The sequence below is a fragment of the Ochotona princeps genome, chromosome 3 (genome assembly GCF_030435755.1).
Source record: "Ochotona princeps isolate mOchPri1 chromosome 3, mOchPri1.hap1, whole genome shotgun sequence".
NCBI classification, from domain to species: Eukaryota; Metazoa; Chordata; class Mammalia; order Lagomorpha; family Ochotonidae; genus Ochotona; species Ochotona princeps.
The window spans coordinates 41,500,012-41,505,822 of NC_080834.1; positions in this window are offsets into that span (position 1 = coordinate 41,500,012).

Below are 5,811 nucleotides of genomic sequence, written 5' to 3' on the forward strand. Positions count from 1 at the left end.
AGTCCGCTGCTGACCGCTACTGAGTTCCACTGTTTTTGGCTCTGGGACCACAACTCCTGCTACTGCCAGGCTGCTTCCAGCCAGAGGCTGAAGCAGGCCCTGCCCTGGGCAACCGGGAGCCCTCTCCTCTTGGCCATGCAGGCTTGGGCAGCACTAGCGATTCTATCCCTTCCTTTCGTAGGTCACATGGGGTCAGTCGTGTGTGGCTACTGTTCCTTTCTGCCTCAGTCATTTCCCTCACTAAAATCCTATCTTGGAGTCTGTTCCTCAAGTGCACAGAGACTCACAGAGATTCGAAGCACAAAACATGTGTGTTAGGCATGTCAAAAAGGGTGACATCAGAATGTCTATTTGGGTTAACTGATAGAAGCACTGAGAACTCCCAGGAGGACAGTGGGTAAGTGAGCGCGGTGGGCACACGTGCGAGGTTTTGATACGCACTTGTGAATGGGGAAGGGAACCGGGAAAGAAGCTTTTCACTGAGGACCTTATTTGTTTTTTGACTATGCAAAACAAGTAAAACCTATACTAACTTGGAAGTGTAAAATCAAATATTTGGATTAAAAGATGTGAATTCCAGAGTTTTCTCAAAACATCGATTTTGAAGACGGGCAGATCTGAGCTTGAATCCCAGCCCATCTTGTGGGCTTGGGACATATATTGTGTTACTCGATGCTGGATTCTGAGGACTTGTTTTCCTCTTTCATCCGCTGGCTTTCTGCAGGTGTACACCCCTCACCTCGACCCCCTCCCCGTCTGACTGGCTCTGGTCTTGGCCATGGAGCTTGTTGGTGCAGGAAACTGTGAGTTGCTAATATTTTTTATTGTATCCAAGGTGATATAACATTGATAAAATATTTAGTATACAGTTCCTTTTCAAATTTCCATGTCATAGTCTTATCTTTTGAAATTTCCTTTTTGATCTAAGCTCCAAGGGAGGAACATTCACACTTTGCTTTTTTTTTTTTGAAAGATTTATTTATTTTATGGGAAAGGCAGATCTATAGAGAGAAGGAGACAGAGATTCCATTGGCTGGCTCAAGTCCCAAAGTGGCTGCAATGGCCAGAGCCGAGCTGATATGAAGCCAGGAGCCAGGAGCTTCTTCCAGGTCTCTCACATAAGTGCAGGTCCCAAGACTTTAGGCCATCTCTACTGTTTTCCTAGGTCTCAAACAGAGAACTGGATGGGAAGTGGAGCAGCTGGGACACAACCGGTGCCCGTATGGGATCCTGGAGCATGCAAGGTGAGGACTTGGCCGCCAGACCATCGCTTCCTTTTCCAACAGTTCCCTGAACATTCTTGCTCCATCTTTCATCTTTCATCTTTTTTTTAAATTCAGGCTGATTGGCTTGTAGATCTACTCACTTTTAGGCATATCTGATTTCTCTTGTGCATAATCATTTAGATAAAGGTTAAATATTTATGCTAGGAATGCTGCATAGGTGATACTGCTGATGTTGCAAATGAGAGCACAAATTGTATCAGACTGCCCCATTGGGAGTGATAACATTGATCATTTTGGTAAGGCATTCCCCAGTAGAGGTCTCCATAATAAATGTTGGAGTTTAGTCACTAATTGGTGGGTTGGTACTATGTGAATGTCTTGATCCTCAACACATTGACCCATTTTTGCATCCATGGATGATTCCTTCTTGAGCTATTTATCACACTGGTCTCTTCCCTATTCCGTTATACTACTTCATTGTGGGGCTCAGGGGGCAAAGAGGTCATTAAGCCAATAAGATGGTGACTAACAGTCAAGGTCACTGGGTTACATGTCGTGGGCAAGATGGCAGCCAAGGACAGAGTCCTGGGCGTGAACCAGGGCAGGAATCATGTCGTTTCAAAGAAAGACTGACTGGCCAGGGCCATTTCGCTCACTTACCCCTGGCCTATGGGAGGTGGCTTCCGCAGTCATGCTCCTAGCAATTGGCTCCTAGTTTCTCCCCTCCAGGAATTCCTGATATTCCTGGTCTGAGGCTATCCGTTACCCTATACAAGAAACTGAATTTCCCCAATAAATGGGAACTGCTTAGACAGAAGCCCTGTCCTTCTGTTTGTCTCTCGCGGGCTGGGAGGCTGGGTGGCGGGCAGCAGGCTCACCCCCTCCAGCAACGGGGTACTAGAGGAATCTGTGGGGGAGACCCCGCACTTGATGTACAAGCACGTGGCAATCGTTTGTGTGAGGCGAATGTGATAACCACTACGCTATGGAAACGAGCTCGTGGCTGTGGCTTGTGAAGCAGACTTCCCGTTGGTCAGGCACTACCACGGCCTGGCTGCCCGCGTTCCCCATTTGTGTGCCTGTGGTCAAGTTCTGCCTCCTTTTGTGACCTTCCTTTCTGCGAACGCCCTGGGAAGCAGCAGGTGATTGCCCAAGCGCTAGGCTTCCTGTCACCCACGTGGGAGATCGGGATGGCTTCTGGCGCCTAGCTTTACCGTGACTCACCCTCAGCTCTTAGGGCATTTGAGTAGCGAACATCTCTCTCTCTGTTACTTTGTCTTTTACATCTACAAATCTTAAAGGAAAAAGGAGAAAAATTTCCCTCTAACCCAATTTTTTTTTTTTTTTTAATAAAAACGGGGACCCAGTGCGGTCGCTTAGTGGCTGAAGTTCTTGTCCTGCATCTTCCAGGATCCCATATGGACGCTGGTTCTAATCCCAGCGGCCCCGCTTCCCATCCAGCTCCTTGCCTGCGGCCTGGGAAAGCAGAAAGAGAATAGCTCAAACCTTGGGACCCTGCACCCACATGGGAAACCCAAAACGAGCTCCTGGCTCCTGGTTTCGGTTCAGCTTAGCTCTAGCCCTTGTGACCACTTGAATAGTGAACCAATGGATGGAAAATGTTTCTCTGTCTCCTTCTCTCCATAAATCTGACTTTCCAATAAATTTTTCAAAAAAAATCTAAAAGAAATAAAAACAAAACTGATTTGTTTATTAAATAACACCCCTAGATTTTTATGAGATATCTTGCAATACTTCAACATATGTGCACAGTGTAAACTGATCAAATCAGACAACTAGTCGTTCCATTTCCTAACCTTTTCTTTGTGTTTGGAGCCTATCAGCTCCTCTGTCCCATTCTTCATGCTGCATGTAGTACATTATTGTGCACACAGTCATCCCAATGTGCTCTGGAACACTAAAACCTGCTCCTTCTATGTGTGTTGATGCCTCTTTATCTAACCCTTTATTCTTGAGTATCACTGCAGCTCACAGATCTTAGTATTATTTATTTAAAGCAGACAGATCCACACACTGATGTCCCCTCCACAGGTTCACTTTCCAGATGCTTGCAGTAACGATGCCAGGATGTCAGCAGCCCGATTCCAGTCTCCCTTGGGTGTGTGGGGTGGGGAGAGGTGTGCACGGACTTGCGTTTGAGCCGTTACCTGCTGCCTGCCAGGGTGCACATCATCCGAATGCTGGAATCGGAGTAAAATCAGGACTCCGAAATGGAACTCGGGAGTTCCGAGGGACAGCTTCATCACTGTGCTCAATGCCCATCCTTCATGGGTTGTATATATAGTATGCTGTAATCCTTGATTATTATTCTCATTTTTATCCAAGTTGCCACAGTGGGATCCCTTAAGCTGGATCCTCTGAACATGTGCTTGTCTTGAGTAGTCCCTTCCCAGAATGTGTCAGGCTCAACTTCAGTATTCACGCTCCTGGAGAAAGGATGACAGTGCGAGACAGAGATCTGGGGAAAAGGTTGATAAGGAGAGAAGCAAGAAAGGATCTGGAAGGGGGAAATACACGGATGGAGTCTTGGCCAGAGGTCTACGTCCAGGAGTCCCTCGAGCTTTCCACACCTGAGCTGCACTTGGTGCTGTGAGAACGGGTCAATTTAGCACTGCAGCAGGTACACACTCCTTCAGTGTTTGTGGCCATTATCACTAGCGACAAACTTGCAGCTAGCAATGCTGTGAGCTCAGTGAGTTCAGGAGCTGCTGTCCCGCAGACTCGGACTTGCTTAGTTACACTGTTGCTCTACAATGTTTCAAGGGTAACTCTACTGTTTCTATGTGGTCAATGAGCAGTCTTTTAAAAATACATATATATATATATTTTTATTTTGGGCCCAGGGGCTAAAATCCTTGCCTTGAACACACCAGGATCTCGTATCGGCATTGGTTTCTAATTCCAGCAGCACAGCTTCCCATCCAGCTCCCTGCCTGTGGCCTGGGAAAGCAGTCAAGGATGGCCCAAAGCCTTGGGAACCTGTGTCCATGTGGGAGACCAGGAAGAGCTCCTGGCTCCTGGCTTCAGATTGGCCCATCACCTGCCGTTGTGGTCACTTGGGGAGTGAACCATCGGATGGAAGATCTTCCTCTGTCTCTCCTCCTCCTCTCTCTCTCTATATATATATCTGACTTCCTAATAAAAACAAATAAATATTAAAAATTTTTTTTTATTTAATTAAAAATTTTTTTTGAGCACAGTCTTTAAAAGGGTGTAAGACAAAACGTTTTTCAGGCAATCAAGTCACGTAAGTTCCGGGAGGAAGCGACACACACATTTATTGCTTATATAGATACTTTTGTGGTTTCAATTTGGATCTTTATTTTTAAAAGATTCACTACTTTATTTGAAGGAGATGAAGAGAGAGGTCTTCCATCCCTTGATTCCCTCCCCATATATTTCCAACAGCAAGGTCAGGAGCTAGGAGTTTCACCCGGGTCTACCACATGGGTGATTCTTGGGCCTTCCTCTGCTCCCTTCTCCAGGTCCCTGACAGGAAGGGAAGTGGTCCAGCCAGGGTAAGGAATATGGTGCCCCTGTGCGATGCCCACTGGCGTCTGGGGCTGGGGCTTCACTGGCCAGGCCACAGAGGTGGCCCCTCCTCAGCTGAGATCTTCAGATGGGAAAACAGAGTTAAAGCCAAGCCTTGGTATGTCCTTACAGTTCTCATTTTTCAAATAAAAATGTAAAAGAAAACCAGAGACATATCCTCTGGAGGTGTCGTGAACGACAAGATTTCCCGTCAGGAAGATTTTTTTTCCTATCCTTGTGCAGTTGCACGGGTGAAACTTAAGCCTAGGCAGCCGTAGGGCTCCAGCTGGGGGCTGCCCGGAGCCTGTAGCTTAGCGCGCACTTCCACCTGCTGGCGGTGTGACCCGATTGCAAGTCCCAGTGAAGAGGCATCAACCTCCAGTAAAATTAGGGCATTAAAACAACCTGGAGTAAAAAGAGTGTCTCTTACACCCCCTTCCTCGCACCCCGGGGTGCTGACTTTGAAACGTGTTGGTTTTCTTTGACATTCAAATGGTAAAGTAAAACTTTTAAAAAGTTCGCGGACATAGGTGAAATTAAAAGAGAAGTTTAGTTGGTTGACAAATCCAAGTCTGTGCACAGCTTCCTCATAAACATGCATTTTATACGAATCTTTTGAAGACCCTTGGTAGGCTCAAATTCCAATGTATTTTTTGCACCCAAGATAAACTTAATTATTAATCACACGGTTCCCCACAGCATCAACAGGCTCACCGAGAGCCAGGCGCAGCCAAGGAAAGCCCCAGGCCAGAACACATCATGGATCCGGGGAAGAAGCCTGCTTTTCCGGAAAGGACGCTGCAGGGCGTGTGGCGCGTGGGCCTCAGTTCCCGGTGTGGAGAGGCCGGCTCCCTCGCAGAGCCCACCCATCACCCACCACCCAGGGCCCATCGCCCACCACCCTCGTCCCACCGCCCACCACCCGTTGATGGCGCCCGCGCCCCGGGGGCGCGCGGCCTGCGGTGAAGGATCCTCAAGCAGGCGCCCGCGCTCCCCCGCGTGGCGCGCTCAGCTCGAGCGCCCGGGCCGGAAG